The 18,009-nt window shown below is 45.3% G+C and overlaps 1 protein-coding gene across 1 annotated transcript in view; it reads right to left on the bottom strand.

The window, feature by feature from the left end:
• Nucleotides 1-18,009, bottom strand: part of LOC119386231 (corticotropin-releasing factor receptor 1) — a 266,815-nt gene that overhangs the window by 49,280 nt on the left and 199,526 nt on the right. The gene's annotated exons all lie outside the window — the stretch shown is intronic.

Genomic DNA, 18,009 nt, shown 5'->3' on the forward strand with positions numbered 1-18,009 from the left:
CTTTGGAAGTTGTCTAAGTGATACGTAAGTGCAGAGTTTTATTGCATAGTTGCATCTTTCCCAAGAACGACGTCTTCGGGTGGCATCGGCATGGCGTCTTTCGTCTTCTTTCTAGCGTTCGTCAGCGTCTGGAATGGCTCTCCGGAAGGCGCATGCCGCGACCACCGAAACGTGAATTTCGCATTAAATTTTTGCTAGGTCTAAATTTTGCTGACCTGAACAGTCCTCCATGTCGTCCTAACATGTTGTCATAGAGAGGGCTTTTATCACACAACTATAAAATTCAAAGAAGTCGTCATAGTCTGTTTTTACACTTGTTTTGCACCGCATGTGCAACGCATTCATACGGTTCTGTTATATTCACATTCTTCCAGCATGGGTGTTTAGCCCAGTGGTCAAGACACTCGCCTTCCGAGCGTGGGGACCGGGTTCAAACCCACGACCCAACAATGAAAATTTGTCTAATTAATTCTCGTCGTGGCGATGATTGCGTCACGTGACAGGGTTTCTCGTTGGGTTGGTATAGAAATGCTCACGGATTTCATAAATTTTTTTTCCGCTATAATGCTAGTAAGGTTTAGACGGTCTGAACTTTTTTTCGAACGCAAAACAGTACGCTACATTTGTCAATGACAAATGTAGCGTACTACATTTGTCATTTCCCCAGCAGCTGAAAGCGAACGAAAGGTTATGTGCAGGGCGCGCGGACCGACAATATGCCCTATATAGGAAGGGCGGCCGTAGCCAGGAACCTGAACCGGGTCCCTCTAAACTTATATTAATGAATGATCCAGGAGCTACGTAGCTGTACCCGCTCATCAATAGAAACGAGAAGCTGTAGGGATTAAGGAATAAGAAAGGGAGGAGCTTATCTTCTCGGTAATGCTAATAATCATGCATATCTTGAGGACGCCTGCTATCTATATATAGGCACAGTTTGTGATTTTGTGCCGACAGAGAACAATACATTGGGAGCCACGCTACGGTCGCGATGATCATCCACGCGTAAATACCTGCACTCGCGCTTAATTTGAAGCATTTATGCACAAGGACATCAAACAACGCGCTCAGCCGAGTAATTGTTCGACACGATCGGTGTAACGATTCCACGTGTGATTCCATTGAAATTACGAAAACGCTGAGTTAAAAAGAGAACGACCACATCAGAAAGGTGTGGTTATTGCAAGAAAAAGCACCATTCAGAAATTAGGAGTAGCTGTGTGCTCCCTCCGCTTTCCCAATATAGAGGCGCTTGAACTGTATATAGAAAAGCTTGGCCAGCACAAAGAAAAGCTCTTTGTGCAAGCTCTTTTGGCTGTTAAGCGATGCCGCAATGATCATTTCGTTACCACACCGAGCGAATGGCAGGCGCCCCGTAAGGCGGCCCATCACGGTAACGCCCTGGCGTTAACGAAGTTTTATGAATGCGGCCACAGGTCTGTGGTAGAGTGCTTCGTCTGAGGACACGGGCAGGTCGATCAGAAAAGCCGCTTAGAGAAAAGCGCGCTAATGTGTGTGCGAACAACAGCAAAACCACAGCGGACCAATGAACGACGAATCCGTTCTGTTGCCGCGTCAAAAAAAAAAAAAAAAAAAAGAAGAAGAAAAAGAAACGGTGCTCTGTGGCATCTTTGCCGTTAGTGACCTTACAACTCTCTACTGCAAATTCTTCATTAATTCAGAGTGAGTGAGTGAGTGAGAAAAAGAAATTAGGAGGAGGAGGAGGAGGCACGTCAACTAGTCAGGAGTCCGGTTTATTACCCTACGCTGGCGGTGAGAGAAGGGAAAAGAAAAAGGGACATGGAACGGAGTGCGAACACAATAGCAAGCACAGCAGAACTAAAATCGGTTAATATATATATATATATATATATATATATATATATATATATATATATATATATATATATATATATATATATATATATATATATATATATATATATTTATATATATATATATATATATATATATATATATATATATATATATATATATATATATATATATATATATATATCTGCCTAAAATTTTCAGTTTTCAGATGTTCTCTAGACTGAAGCCGGCTTAGTTCAGTCTGCACAGAGGTGCGCTGATCGCCATGTCGCGAAGACACGGAGACAGACAAGCCACGTCTTTGTATTTGCGTCTTCGCGCTACTCTTATGACGACCAGCAAACGTCAACTAGCCCAACAACAAGTGCTCCTACAAAGGTGCGCCGAACATTATTATCGGAAGCAAGTGCACAAAAGCGGTTCTATTGTTTGTTCGGACCCCACAAGTATCGCGCACCACTCAACTATAACGCTATACACCTACGCAGCGCTTCAGTCGAGCAAAGCCGGTTGCATGCCGCTCACAGCGACGAGCGGAAAACACACCAAGTAAAAACAACGTACGTTAAACGCACCGCGATGGTTAACTGGTGGGGACATTGTGTTGGTGAGCGCGGCTTTGAAGTATCGATTTATGTCGCAGCGTCGACATTCCGATAAAGGCGAACTAGAACAACTATGCGTGCTTATAGTTGGACTATTGGACGCTCTGACTGACATTCCAACGAACACTGACATCGGCCTGTATATTCTGCATGGACAAAGCTCGCGATTGGAAGCCCAAAGTAAGAAGGAGAGGGAGAGAAAGAGTTGGAAAATATAAGAGAAACACAATAATGTTAGCCAGGCTGTGCTCGATGGGATACCCTGCCCTGTGGGAAGTTGATAGCATGTACGGGAATTCATGAAAATAATAGTATCATCGTGTCGTAAGGGCAGCTTATTAGGACACTACACTCAGCAACGCATCTCCGATGAGAAAGTTATTCTGATATGAGAAAGTTCGCTCAAGTCTTCGCTAAACCGATAGCGCAACAACGGTAAACTAAGAAAACAATGCATGATGGCTAACCCAACATAACGCCCATCCCTTTCCCTAGAGTATGGGGTAGGATACCGGTCATTAAAAACTGGTTAACGTCCTTGCCTTTTCTCTCTCTCTCTCTTTCCTGTATTCCTTCTTTCACGATAGCCACACATGTCCCACCCTGGCAGTGTTTCTTCCCTCTTTCTGTTAATCCCTTCCCCCCAGTGTATGGTCGCAAACCGGACGCGCGTCTGGTTCACCTTCCTTTCCTATCTCCTCGTGACGAGCACCGCGTGGCAACCAGCAGCGCCGGCTTCAGAGCCACTTACGTTCCAAACTCTCTGCTGAACCATGCGCTCGACTTTTTGGGTGATGAATAAAATAACAGAAGTATAAAGCGGATTATTGCTCGGCTTGTTCAAATACCGTGTTAAGTTTTTACGCACTGCTGAGTTGCCTCTCTGGTCCAACCTCTTCAAATGGATCCCAGGGGAGATGCTAGGATTCTACACTGATAAAAACGCACGCTTCGCGTATGCACCGAGATAAATATCACGTAGAAAACGGTAACGCAAGGTAGCGATCGCAGAATTTCGTTCGAGCGAAACGAAAGGAAAAAAGTGATTTGCGCTGGGGCACGGGGGGGTGTAGTTCCAATCTGACTCTACCTAGGGCACATTAGTAATCTTGCTCGCGGCGTCGCCGTCCGGATTAGCTTCTTAAAACACAGACCACCGTGTCAACGCCCGGCATTCAAAGTAAGTAAATAGAACCTGCGAGGAGATTTGCTGGGAAAGTGAATGCGACCGCGGAGATAGAGTTGATCGTAATCTGACTGCTGACATCGGAAATGTACAGAAACAATATAGAAAAATGGCAACTCCATTACCGTTACGCCCGAGGAAACTGAAAAGGCCCCCATCTTTTCCAAGCGGACGATGCATAAGCGCTCCCGGGGATTTACATACAAACGTGAATTGACTCATCGCATGTTTATTCGCGTTCTGCGGATTGCTCACTCATCGCGTAAGTTCGTATGCACTTTATGAAAGAAAGTGCGTAGCGCTCGATGCTTGATACACAACACGAAGCCAGAGCTGGGTGATTCCACGTAAGATCGAACAAACGATGGCTGGTCGACCTCTCAAATTTATTTCAAAATTTTATATATTATTGCCTGATGAGTGGAAAGAAGAGATCCGCAATTTGTTTTGCCGCCAAAAATTTTTTCGAAGCACAGGAAATCAATAATGACGAAGAGGTGGAGTGGAACGCTCATCCGCTCTGCTGTTTTTGCCAACTTTCTTTATGATTTGCACAAAATATATTAATGTTAGGTAGCTGAAATTTCTTTAACTGAATATATGCATGTTTTTGCATCTGCTCAGGTATTTTTAGTTTTTATGTGTAGTGTAGATGTTTTTATAAAAAGCCTCAAAATTGGCGCGGGAAACGTTATCTTTTTTACTTTGAAGGTATTTATCACAAAAAGGCCTTGTAGCAGAGCGACAAAAATTCCGCATTACGTTCTTCGCATGCTTATCTACAAAATTGCCGAATGTTATATTTATATAACGTTTCAGAAAGGAGATATGATCGGGCAAAGTTCAAGAAAACACCGAACAATGGAAACTTCCGACGACAATTTAAAAAAAAAAACATTTTTTACATTTCTTAAACTTTGTCCACTTACTCTCCTCCACATCAGCTTTCACAATCATTAAAACATGTTGCATAATGTCGTTGCACTAATAGTTACGGCCCCTCCAATGAGACCCTTAGGCAAGGACTGGCAATTCCGACTTCTTGCCCAGCAAGTGTATAAAATGCAGGCAGGATTGAATTTCTTTTTATTAAAAGGCCAGCAGGTACCGAAAAAGGTGCCGCCGGCACTGAAGACGTTAATTTCAAATTGTTTGGTCGCTGCAGCAGCCACGAGCGCGGGGCTACCGAGCAGGCGCGCGCGCACCCGAGATGCTCGTTGTAAGAGACGCCGCAGTGAGAGCTCGTTTTCGCGGCCTCAGACCGATTGAGTTCGAAACAGCAACACCTCTCAGGTGACTTCAACGCACGTGCACTGGAGCTTCGCTATTCTATCCGCCCTCTGTTCGCATCACAGCTAGGCGCTGATAACACGGTGGAGATGGAAGCAAGATGAAAACGCTATGAGCGCTCGCTTCACGCACGCTGCTGCCAGAGAAACTGCGCTGCGCCAGTTGTGATCAGTGGAAAGCATGAGCGTGGCGCTCCAGTGGCAAAGCAAAAAAATATGGAATGTCAAAGGAAAGAAAAGCAAAACTATCGGTAACCGGATGCGCTTGCCTATCTTAGGTGTCGGCAGCAGACGCTCTGAACTGGCCGCGCGTTCGGTGCGCTGTTCACACTTCATTCGGCGCGGATAATTCTTGTGCTTTGATCTTGCTCTACTTCTCCTGTGCGTCTCATGGCGAGAAAGTAGAGCTCTGAATGAGTCTATTGTGGAGACTACCTTTCGAAGCACAAGAAGCTTAAAGGAGTGCTGACACGAATTTTAAATAGTTTCGGATTGTTGCTCTAAGTAAAAATACTGGTGTCGAGAAACCTAAAACGACTATTGTTGTGCCTGGGAATGCATCGTATATATTTTAATTAGCGCCACCTTAAAAAGACACTCTCGGTTTCGATGTCGAGCGGGTGGCTTCTCAGTGTCGTTTCATAGCAGTGTGACGTCACGGAGATACAGAAACTCGCGACGTACTAGCGGCAAATCCGTGATCTGCTCGTGGTGCACATAAACAATGATGAGTGAACTGTCGTCCAGTGACCATGACAGTCCTTGCAGTAGAGCTGGCTTGCAGATGCTCAGCGACGAAAACTTCAAAGTCAAATTAATATATTTTATACGTGTTCTCCGACTCCAGCGTGTGGACAGCGTTGACACTGCACACCAACGAAGCAAAAAATGTCCCTTTTGCGATGTCTCAAAATCGTGTCAGTACTCCTTTAATTATTGCAAAGAAGCCAAAATTTCGCAGAGTTACCGACCTAGACATAAATGCTTTGAAGGAACGTTTAACGCCCGAAAGATCAGTGACTGTCAGTGAGACGGACTACTTGTGCTACGCGTGCTTTTGCTACCGCTGCAATGAAATATCTTCACGGAACGCATAATTTAACGATGACATTCTTATGCCCCCTGAAAAAGAAATCGACGTCATTAACCAGATCACTGCGACTACCGGTGCACGTGCGTTCAAGTCACCCGAGAGGTGTTGCTGTTTCGAACTCAATTGGTCTGAGGACGCGAAAACGAGCGCTCACTGCGCCGTCTCTTACAACGAGCATCTCGGGTGCGCGCGCGCCTGCTCGGTAGCCCCGCGCTCGTGGCCGCTGCAGTGACCAAATAATTTCAAAATTAACGTCTTCAGTGCCGGCGACACCTTTTTCGGTACCTGCTGGCCTTTTAATAAAAAGAAATTCAATCCGTCCTGCATTTTATACACTTGCTGGGCAAGAAGTCGGAATTGCCAATCCTTGCCTAAGCGTCTTATTGGAGGGGCCGTAACTATTAGTGAAACGCCATTATGCAACATGTTTTCAATGATTGTGAAAGCTGATGTGGAGGAGAATAAGTGAACAAAGTTTAAGAAATATAAAAAATGGTTTTTTTTTAATTATCGTCAGAAATTTTCATTGTTCGGTGTTTTCTTGAACTTTGCCCGATCATATCTTTTTACTGAAAAGATATAAAAGTATAAGATTCGGTAGGTTGGTAGATAAGCATGCGAAAAATGTAATGCGGAATTTTTGTCGCTGTGTTACAAGGCTTTCTTGAGATAAAGACGTTCAAAGTAAAGAAAATAACGTTTCCTGGGCCAATTTTGAAGTTTTTTATAAAAACATCTACACTACACATAAAAACTAAAAATACCTGAGCAGAAGCACGAACACGCATATATTTAGTTAAAGAAATTTCAGCTACCTAGCTTTAATATAATTTGTGCAATTCATAACGAAAGTTGACCGAAACAGCTGAGCGGATGAGCGCTCCACTCCACCTCTTCGTCAATATTGATTTCCTGTGCTTCGAAAAAAATTTTTGACGGCAAAATAAATTGCGGATCTCTTCTTTCCACTCATCAGGCAATGATATATAAAATTTTGAAATAAATTTGAGAGGTCGACCAGCCATCGTTTGTTCGATCTTACGTGGAATCACCCAGCTGTACGTTGTACGCGAGGATTACATATATTTCGGTACGTTCCTCTTCTGTAACACAACGAGTTGTTCCAAAAAGTCGAACTCAATTTTGAAAAGGCCACCTGGCACGCATTCTGTGTGAGCAAATATTTCGGGCTGCATACTCTTGCCCGAGGGGTTTTTCTCAGCGTTTTCTATACGCATTTCTCTATAGTTCACTGCTTCAGAAACAGCCCGCAAAGCTTGCTCCGAGGCAATTACTTTTGCTGCTGATTCCGAGGTAGCACGTATATCTTATTTGTTGGCTCGATGATCCTGCTCAGGTGGGCTCGGAATAAAAAAAAATGGCCGCGTATCTGCGTGCTTCGCTGCAAATGTTGTCGAAAGACGATAGTCTTTTGCCATTTATGCTTTGCCTTGCCTCAGACAGCGCCTCCGCTATGTTGAATCGGCCGCATCTGGCTGGCATTGATAAAATAGAGGAGGAGGAGGAATAAACATTATTGATAAGAAATGGGAGTGGGAATGGGGGAGCCAGGCTGTACGGCGGGCTAGATCTGAACCCATAGAGGAGGTGCTGCGTTTGCTGCGTGAAATATGGACGCCATCTGGCGGTGGCGTCGGGAAACATGAGCTTGTGCAGAACCCAGGGCCACTGCCAGGTGGCAGCACCATATCGTCGGCCGAGGGCTTTTCCGTGCATAGCGTCGCATTTTCAGCGCAGCCTAAGAAACACTAGGGTCTTTAGAATTACATATCTATGTATTTTCTAGTGAAGGAACACACCACCTAATACTTACATATTGATGTTGCGCCTCAGATATGCGTAATATTTGCTTTTTGATCGACAATGTTCCCAAGTATGAACGCAGCTACCAGTTCAAGATGGCTGGGCGTTCAGGAAGTGCTTAAACTTTGGCCGGGAGGCTGAATCGTGTGACACAGACAGACAGACAGACAGACAGACAGACAGACAGACAGACAGACAGACCAAAATTTTTGCGTTCAAGTATCCCAAGAAACACTATTGTCTTTCATAAAAAAGAAACAGAGAGGTCGCTTGTGTGCCGTACGTCTTGATTTGGGTGCACGTTAAAGAAACCCAGGTGTTCGAAGTTTATTGTGAGCCCGCCGCTACCGTGTCTGCCTTGTTGCTTTTGGACGTCACTCTTTGTCCGGCCGTCCAAAAATAACGTACAAATCATACGCAGCAAAACAACTGCACGTATAGGGAGGAATCTTGTCCGCGTGAAAGAGGCCGGTGTCGTCGATAATAATGGTAACCTGACTAAAGTTAATGGCTTCCACGATGTCAAGAACGAAATGGATGATGATGAGCCAGCTAGTGCTTGGGTGCGAAAGAATAAGCAACAGGCAACAGGAGCGTAGCCGAATTTTTCTTCCGTGAAAGGTGGGGGGAAGGGGTTCAACAATCCTTTATCTATGTTCGTGTGTTTGTGTCTATGCGTGCGCGTATATATACACATGTGATACGTAAACATACAGGGGGTGGTGGTGTTAACCCCCCCCCCCCAACCCCCCCTCCTTCCCTGGCCACCAAGCAAGGTGTGTGTGTGTGTGTGTGTGTGTGTGTGTGTGTGTGTGTGTGTGTGTGTGTGTGTGTGTGTGTGTGTGTGTGTGTGTGTGTGTGTGTGAACATATACAACAGCAGCTATGAACATATACAACAGATACATATACAACAACAGCTATGAAATATACAACAGCAGCTCAGTTAGTGCTTGCCTTCGACTTGTTGACAACCACTTCTTTGTTTTTGGATTCTTGCGCTGCACGTGCGAGTTATTAGCCATTCTAACCGCGCAGAACACGGCTCCCGTGAAGGACCGCAAGCAGGAGTGTTTTTCGAGAGGGAGTGGCGGAGGGATAATGAAGGTGAGCAGTAGTGGGACGAGAGAAACAGGGATGACCGAAAAGAACGCTTGACCTGGTATTTGTATTCACGCAGGTCCAGAACTCAGTGGAATAGGGGCCAATGCCGCATGCGTGCACACCCCGGTAATTGCTCGCTGTAGCGCGCTCGCTGGTTTGCAGCCGCAGAGGATAACGGCGCTGGAAGAGAAAAAACGAAAAGAAGAAAAAAAAAACAAGCAGGCTGCTTCACGATGTAGGTCGCGCCTGTAACCCATCAGTGAAAACCGAGCACTTACGGCACGCGGCGTTTTCATTAAACGAGGATCGACGGACGCTCTTCTGGATTGTCGAGCATGCGCTGTACCGGTGACCGCTCGGGCAAGCGAAATAGTTATTCAAGCATGTTGGTATTGGTGTCATTTTCTCTTTCGTGCGAGGTCGAGCTTTTGTTCTTTTTCTTCTGTTAGCGTCGCGCGTACGAAAGGATACGCATGCGATGTGTTCCCGGAACAGCAACAACATCAGTGTACCACCTGCCAGTGGCCGCAGATGAATGGCCGTGCCCGCTCATGCCCGAGTTAAGTTACGCTGCTTGCGTGAGATTGGGCAGGGAGACGGCGAACAAACGCGAACACGCTAACGGGCAATAGCGAGAACAAGCACCGCAGAGCCCGTTGACAGCATGCGCGAGCATCGGCGACTCGCCAGGGACGGAACGAATAACAGGCGACCTAGTTTTCGACGTGCCCTATTAGTGAATGCAACGCGAACCGTGTCCTTCATTCGTTGCCAGTTTTCTACATGTGCGAGCACGGCCTTTTTTTGTGTTTGTTTATGAGTGCACGCGTGCGAGTTATCGTCACACTCGGCTGTCCTGCGGAATGACTATTTTGTGCTGAGCGCAAAATTTATTAAAACTGCAGAACACGCTATGGGAACGAGGCACCACCGACCGCTTTCGTATAGAAGACAAGCAGAGTGCACGCGGCAGCTGTGGCCATCTATGAAAGTTTACATTGTATTTGAACTTTGTGAGTAGGGTGAAATAGTGGAATAATTTCTATTCCCCGTGTGGTGTTTGCGTCGGTGCTGTTTTCGTGGATGGTGAGAGGCTTGCCAAACGTCTCGCGCCCTATGACGCTAAGCGCATCAAGAGCCCCGTGAGTCGCTACATGCTTCTAGCATCGATGTCCCGTTGCTATAATCGTTATGGGAACTTGGCCCATGTTTGTATTTTCTGTTCGCGTTCCTACTCATGTTTTCGTTCTTTCGTTTGTTTATAGTTTTTCATTCTTTATTTCTTCCTTTCTTCATTTCCTGTATCCTTTATTTATTCCGTTCTCTTAAAAGAGTAGGCAGGCGCAGCGCCCCTATCGGTGGCAGCTTTCAACCCCTCCCCCATTTCCTTTGTGTCCTTGCGTATTTTATATGTTGTCTTCAATATAGGACAATTAGAGAACAGAAAGTTTCGTTCAAAGATACGTTATTGCAATTCAGGGACTAAAATTAAGGAGGAAAGTACCTAAACAAATAAAGGACGTTCGTATGGTATATGACAGTACAAAGTCAAAAACGAAGAAACAAACCGTAGCGCAAAAGGAACAACGACAAAACGAGAACATACAACTGGCACTCGCGTCATCCTTGTTCCTTTAGCGCTACAGTTTCTCCTTTGTCAAGTCATGAACCAACTCGCCTAACAAAACGTCTTACTGAGGTAAGGCAGTTATCTTTTGCATGATTCAGAACAAGAAGTCAGGTTGCACATTATAGTTATCCCGCTTTCTTCACCCAGAAAATAGAGGCGAAAGAGATAGCCGCGATTGCCCTAGTCTCATCCGAGTTGCGTGCGGTTAGCGTCTGTCCTTGGATGGGAAATAAAAGGTGGACGCGGACTCGGATACGACTCCACACACACTCACAAACGCGTCCGCTCGCTCGCTCGCTCGCACGCACGCACGCACGCACGCACGCACGCACACACGCACACACGCACGCACACACGCACACACGCAACGGGTCGAATGTGCACACTGCCTCTTTTCTCATGTGCATCCGCCATCTTTGAGAGCGATTATCCGTTGTAGCGAGCCTGCAGATTGCTTAGGCAGACCGCTTCGGGGCAACGGCATGGCCTCATGAAGACCGATGTTTTCACAGCACTTCACGGGTGCGCCCCATGGCGAAAACAAAAGTGCTCAGTAATCACCTCCTTAAAAAAAACAATCAAGTAGTACTAGATCTAATTTTCATTTTCGTGTTAACAACGAAAACAAAATTCATCTCTCAAAGATACGCCTTCATGCCATTTGTGAGCGAAATATTTTCAAGAGAACAGCATCATAACCAGGTTTACGAGAATATAAGTAATGCCTGTTTTTAAATATTATGTGATAGTAACTGTAGCGTAGCAGTTGATAATTTGATTGATTGATTGATTGATTGATTGATTGATTGATTGATTGATTGATTGATTGATTGATTGATTGATTGATTGATTGATTGATTGATTGATTGATTGATTGATTGATTGATTGATTGATTGATTGATTGAACATCTGAGAGCAGCGTATCTGGACTGTATAAAATATTTTATATTAGGGAGACAATGAATATTTCCACTATGGTCTTTTGTGGTACGTTTAACGATCGATCGTTGTACCCCGATTCCTTGCTACAAAATTAATCGCCGTATTCCAAGTGAAATCTCTGCGCGGGCTTGGTTGACTGTTCTAAAAATAGCAAGGCAGAAATCAGTGTATAATGAGAATCTGGGCTAAGTCGATAGGAATAACCGCAACAGAACCATACTAATACAATAGATTTTTGTCCCGTGGCGAAACACCCGAGCTTGGTTGACCACCCTGCCTTTTCTTCATCCTTTTTTTCTCCATTGTATGCGATTAAGTCGTTTCGAAGGATATAACTCACGCTGTGTAATTTTCCGTTGGTAGATCACCGCTATTTAATTATTCCCTTGTTATTCTTAGGCAAGTCTCACGACTGCAAACACAGAATGCACGGTTCAGAGCAGCACTTAGGCTGAAACAGGGCGTGTGCTCCACGAAGCGTGACATGCGCGTATTGGCATTTGTAATCAATATAGTGCAGCGCGTGGTCGATTTTATGACCCGTAATTTTAACGAGTGGGGCACAGACGACGCTGTGTTCAGATTTTGTTTTTTTTCTTCGCTGTCACGCGAGCGGTTCATTAGACGCACCCTTAAAGTCACGTCAGTCCAAAGGGATTGCGCAGGACATAATCACCGACTGCCATAAATGAACGCAAATTTTTTTCTTTGCAACATTATTGCCCCCTTTTAAGGCGAAAGCCTTAAAGCCTTAAGCTACTCATCAGACGCTGACCTACAAAAACCCACGTAGCTTAAGTGAGTTTAATAAAAATCGATGAAAGTCAGAGTTTTAGTGCTGGACTCAAACCCAGGTATTCTGCGTGGTAGCCAAGTAGTCCACCACGAAGCTGCGCCAGTTATACAAACGGCTTTGGGAGAAGACCCCATACCGTCGTCACGCCGGGCAAGAGATAGAGAAATGCTTTGATGAAATGCTGGAGATGTTAGCCTGGCTCGCCTGACATGCTACTCCAGGTGCTGGGTGACGATTATGATATGTACACCGATAAACACATAACCACGCGCGCGCGTGCACACACACACACACACACACACACACACACACACACACACACACACACACACACACACACACACACACACACACACACACACACACACACACACACACACACACACACACACACACACACACACACACACACACACACACACACACACACACACACACACACACACACACACACACACACACTATGTAATATATGTTATATTTCGTGGCTGAAGCGTAGAATCGCATCAGCCGTCACACCGTGTGACTTGCGTAACGACTAAGTAGTTGAAAGCACTGAACACATTACATAGGGCTGAGCTATAATTCATCATCATCGTCATCAGTAGCAGCAGCAGCATCGTCAAGAACAAAGTGTGGAGCTACTCACGTGACCTCTCAATCTCGGATAATGATTGTGATAAAAATAGCCACATCGGACGACTTTCGCTTTCGAGTCGTCTTAAGCGAATGCGTAAGGGACCCTGTGAGATTCCCCCCCCCCCTTGTTTTTCTTGCTTTTCGCTATGACCGTCACGCAACTAAGGCTCTATGCAACGTTCTTAATTTGCCTTGGAGGCATGGCAAATTAAGCTGCTTTGCCTCCAAGACAAGGCAGCTATATCGAGCAGCCTTATGCTTGAGAATCACGAAGAAAAAAAAAAATCACAGCATATCCACGGAGTGAATGATGATGAGTGGGCGAAGCTGCGGAGGTTCATCGGTAAACCGTGAATCTTCCGTGAATTCTGCCCAGTACATCATCACCGACGTGAGATCCGGCGCGTTTATACTAAAAGTTCGATGAGAGTTATGACGACTTGCAGCTCACTTTAATTTTACATGTACGCTGTGAATTTTCATTGTTTAGAAAACCATTGCTTTAGAAAACTTCTGGCGTCTTTCGCTAAGCAGCTGGCGTCTTTTCGTTTTGCTTTAGAAACATCTGGCGTTCTTTCGTTTTGCTTTTAGAAAACATCTGGCGTCTTTCGTTGGTTTATTTCATCAATCAACGGCGTTTTGAACAAAATTTTTATTGTTTAATCACGCACAGGAGAAATCTCACCAGGCACTACCTTGGAGGTAAACAATGGCTGCTAATGGGAATGAGAGACAGAAGAAGTCGGCCTTTAGCTAACACTTACACTTCTACTTCCACTAACGTTTCCTACTGGAACATGCCAATGGCTGCTAATGGGGAATGAGAGACAGAAGAATTCGGCTTTTAGTTAACGCGCACGCTGCGAATTTTTTATTGTTCAACAACGCACAGGAAAAATCTCCCACCGGCACCACCTTGGAGGTCAAGATCTGGTACTAGCATTACGACTGGTTACGCACTACGATTACTACGACTACGAGGGACGAACGGGTGCCACCTTAAGGAGCTTCGCCCCTAAAAAAAGACAAATAACGTAATCATATAAAAAAAGAACTATTATAGATAGCGTACACTTGAACCCGAAGAAACCGTCCCGTATGCACGAGCACTTGTCGAGCTTTTAATGTTGATTTTAACATTATTAGTTCTTTTGTTTCTTTTCAACCGTGAAACCAAGAGCCACGGAGTGGCAGACATCGGTCACGATAACTACGTCCCTTGATATAAAGTTTGTTAAATCAACAATGGATGTTTAATGAAAGTTTCGATCCGACAAAATCACCAGCCGCAGCTCTATATATATCCTATAGGCCCAATATTGATTTAACAATAGGCTTTGCATCTTACGATGTGCCTCTATAATTGCTAGGATTTATAAGCTGAGGCGCAGGAAAAACATAAATAAATAAGCGCCAGAACTTCGAGCTGGATAGCAATTTTACTCGTTATTATATACCTCCCGGCAGGTAAAGCTGCATTAATGTCGAGAGTTATAAGCTGGAGAAAGGAACAGACCATACACGTGTCTGTGCGGTAATGAGTGTTTTCCGATTAGGACGCAGTAAAGGCTCAAGTGCAAATAGCTTCTTTTTAATTCCGTATACTGCGGGTTTCGGTGCTGTCAACCATGGTGGAAAAACGAATTGGAGCAAGGTATTTATTAAAGCAAAGATGTGAGTGCTGCTCTCAATAAACGCTAGCGACTTCTAGCCAATTTTAAATGTACAGACTCTAACATGATGTTTGCGTCTATGGAGCACATATGAGCTAATTAGGTAAAGAAGGAAGAAGGAGCTGAAACTTCTGCTTACAAAAGACTTTTAAAGGTGCCTTCATTAGCGTAGGTGAGTTCAATACACCGTGCAGTTCGAGCGAAAATATGTGGCTCCGGCGTGGGCTCTGCTATAGTTCATCAGGAAGGCTATGGCTCCAAGTAAAGCCCTGAAATCTGTTGCCTAATTTGATGTAGATGTAGGTTAATCCCAGCGACTGCGTACGCTTTCGTGGGTGCGCACATAACTTCATCATTCAATGCGCAACACGAAGGACTAAGAAGAGGCCCAAATAACACGAGCACGTTTCGGTCTCTTCTTTGTCCTTCTCTAGTGTTGCACACCGTATAGTGAATCGGTACCCACGTGTCAGTTCTTTTGCGCATAACTTAACGAGGGCTCGTCGTCACTGTTCTTGCCTCCCTCGGATTCTGTTCGCAATCCCACAAAATGTGAGCCGCAGTAGCTCTTTCCGATCGCGATGATCCCGCCCTCGCCGGGCTAGGATAGTCGTCCACCGGATAAACAAATAAAGTCTTTTAACTAACTAACTAACTAACTAACTAACTAACTAACTAACTAACTAACTAACTAACTAACTAACTAACTAACTAACTAACTAACTAACTAACTAACTAACTAACTAACTAACTAACTAACTAACTAACTAACTAACTAACTAACTAACTAACTAACTAACTAACTTATAATAACGAGGGCCGCCACTTGCATTCAGAAATAATTATCCAGAAAGACGAGCCGTGCAATGTTTCTTTACTACCTCATATTTTTCAACCTGCGAACCGACAGAAAAATTCTTAGTCAATAAAAATGAAATGAAAATTAGTACCATCAATCTGTTTTTGAGCAGTGTGTCATCTTTGTGGGATGAAGAGGGCGGGGATTTTAGTAGAGAAATTATTTTTATCATTAATATTATTATTTGATTTCCATACACAAGTACACAAGGACACAGGGGAAAGAGGGAAAGAGCAGGCTGACAACTGCCACCTATAGAGGGGCACGACGCCTGCCTGCTCTTTCGAGAGGAGGGAAGAGAGAGAGGAAAGGAAGATAGGAGGAGAGAAAGCATTCCTTTAAATAATGCACTGAACACGCCTCCCTTTGAGGGGTACATACAAACTGCATTATGAGGATTGCCTTTATGGATGGCTCACACACACTCTCCGGGCTTGTATACCCCTTCTTCTTCCTTTTCTTCGTCATCATTATTATTGGTATCATTATTATTATTAATGTTAACCATTGGAGACAGCACGAAGTCGTAGCAAACTAGGAACAGTGAGGAAAGGCAAAATAAACATCAATTTAGGTCACGCCGACTTTTCCGGCGACATTTTTGCTTCCAATGTGATCAAGGAACATAGTCTGTACAAGCTTACATTAAGCAAGGATTCCTCTTGCGTCGTTCCCACCTTGGAAGACTTACAAATGAAAGTCCTCATACTGCCATGTTCGCCTTTTTCACGAACAGAAATGATTTTTTAGCTAATGTTGACACGACGTTAGCAAAACGTTTTAAAACAAGTCCGACTCCGCAAAATTCAGAAAAAAAATGGGGCGGAGTTGCCGACACGCCATTGCTTCGCCTTTGCGAGCAACAGCGTCAGGAAAGCTGTGAAGTGTAATCTTGGAACGAACAAAGAGCACGAATGCGGGAATGCGCGCGCCTGGTATGACTGGGAGTACCATAATGAGGTTTTGCAGGGAAGCTGTATACTTCTCCTTGGTCTGAAAATTTTGTGGCGTCCGCACAGAACTCCTATAGCGCGCATGTGCCACAGAGATTGGGCATATCCCACTACTCCCCAGAGACGCTCGCCTGCTCCTCTGCTCCGCTTTGCTCGCGTCCGATGCTCTACCACTGAGCTACTGCGGCGGTCATCCTCCCGTCCACTTCATAGGGTATATATATATATATATATATATATATATATATATATATATATATATATATATATATATATATATATATATATATATATATATATATATATATGTTGAATTTCCCGCGTTCAGTCCGCAAGACGAAGAAGACGAGTTTTGGGCAGTAGTAGTAGTAAACATTTATTAAGCTGTTATATACAGAGAGGTTGTTCGGGAAACCAGCCCCTAGTGGGTGAGCTCCCTTACAATACCAGGTGGAGTCCCTAGTCAGGGACCCCATTGGTCGTGACCGCTGTCCTGACACGCCGGGCCATGGCTTTTTGGGCCGGAAGGTCCTGGCAGCCGAGCAGGGCCGCCTCCCAGTCCTCTCGGGTTGGGTTGGGGTTGGGGGGTAAAGAAGGATTGAGCTGGCATGCCCATACTATGTGGTAGGTGTCAGCCACCTCCGCACAGTACAGGCAGAGGCCGGAATAAGAAGAATCAAAATGTTTAAGCACTGCCGGGCACAGTAACGTATTCGTGAATAGTCGGAGAAGAATTCTCTCGTCCGCCTTCCTGAGCCCTTTGCAAAGCGCAGGAAAGCGGCGGTGGGAGTCCCGATAATGAGCAGTTATAGCTTTAAAAGTTAGAAGAGAGTACTCTTCTGGATCAGAGTGGTCATCGGTGGGCGAGGCAGTGGCCCGGGGAATGAGTGCGCGGGCGGCAGCGTGCGCTGCCTCATTGCCTACGAGGCCCTGATGTCCAGGAGTCCAGATTATTGAGCGGGGAGAGGGGTAACCTACCCGCGGACAGGATTTAAGAATTTTGGCAGCTAGGGGTGAGATCCATCCCAGTTCAAAATTTCGGCAGGCTCCTCTGGAGTCTGATATTACGGTTTTAGAAGTGTCATGTGAGATGGCTAGGGCTATGACCACCTCTTCAGCATGAGTAGCATTGGGTGCGCGGAAGGAGAGACCATCCACATGCCTGTCTTGGTGGACTACGGCTGCCGTATACCAACCCCCGTGGTAAGGGCCGGCGACGTCCGTGTAAAATACGTTTTGTTTAGAGCCGTATCGGCGCCGGAGGGCAAGAGCCCGCGCCTCCCGGCGGCCAGCGTGTGACTCATGGGACACATTGGTGGGGAGGGGTCGAACATGGATCGCGTATTTCCAATGTTCGGGCACTCGTACCCGCTCCTCTGTGTGGAATTCATGCCTGATGTGTAGGCGATCTAGGAGTCGTCTGCCTGACGGTGTCTCTGCCAGGCGGGTGTATTGGCTTATTAGGTGAGCCTCCCGGAGCTCCCGGTAAGTGTTGACCACCCCCAAGGCAAGAAGCCTTGCGTTGGAAGTAGAAATGGGGAGATCTAGGGCTCGCTTGATGATTTTTCGGAGGATGACCT

Source organism: Rhipicephalus sanguineus, chromosome 3 (genome assembly GCF_013339695.2).
Source record: "Rhipicephalus sanguineus isolate Rsan-2018 chromosome 3, BIME_Rsan_1.4, whole genome shotgun sequence".
In the NCBI taxonomy this organism is placed as follows: domain Eukaryota; kingdom Metazoa; phylum Arthropoda; class Arachnida; order Ixodida; family Ixodidae; genus Rhipicephalus; species Rhipicephalus sanguineus.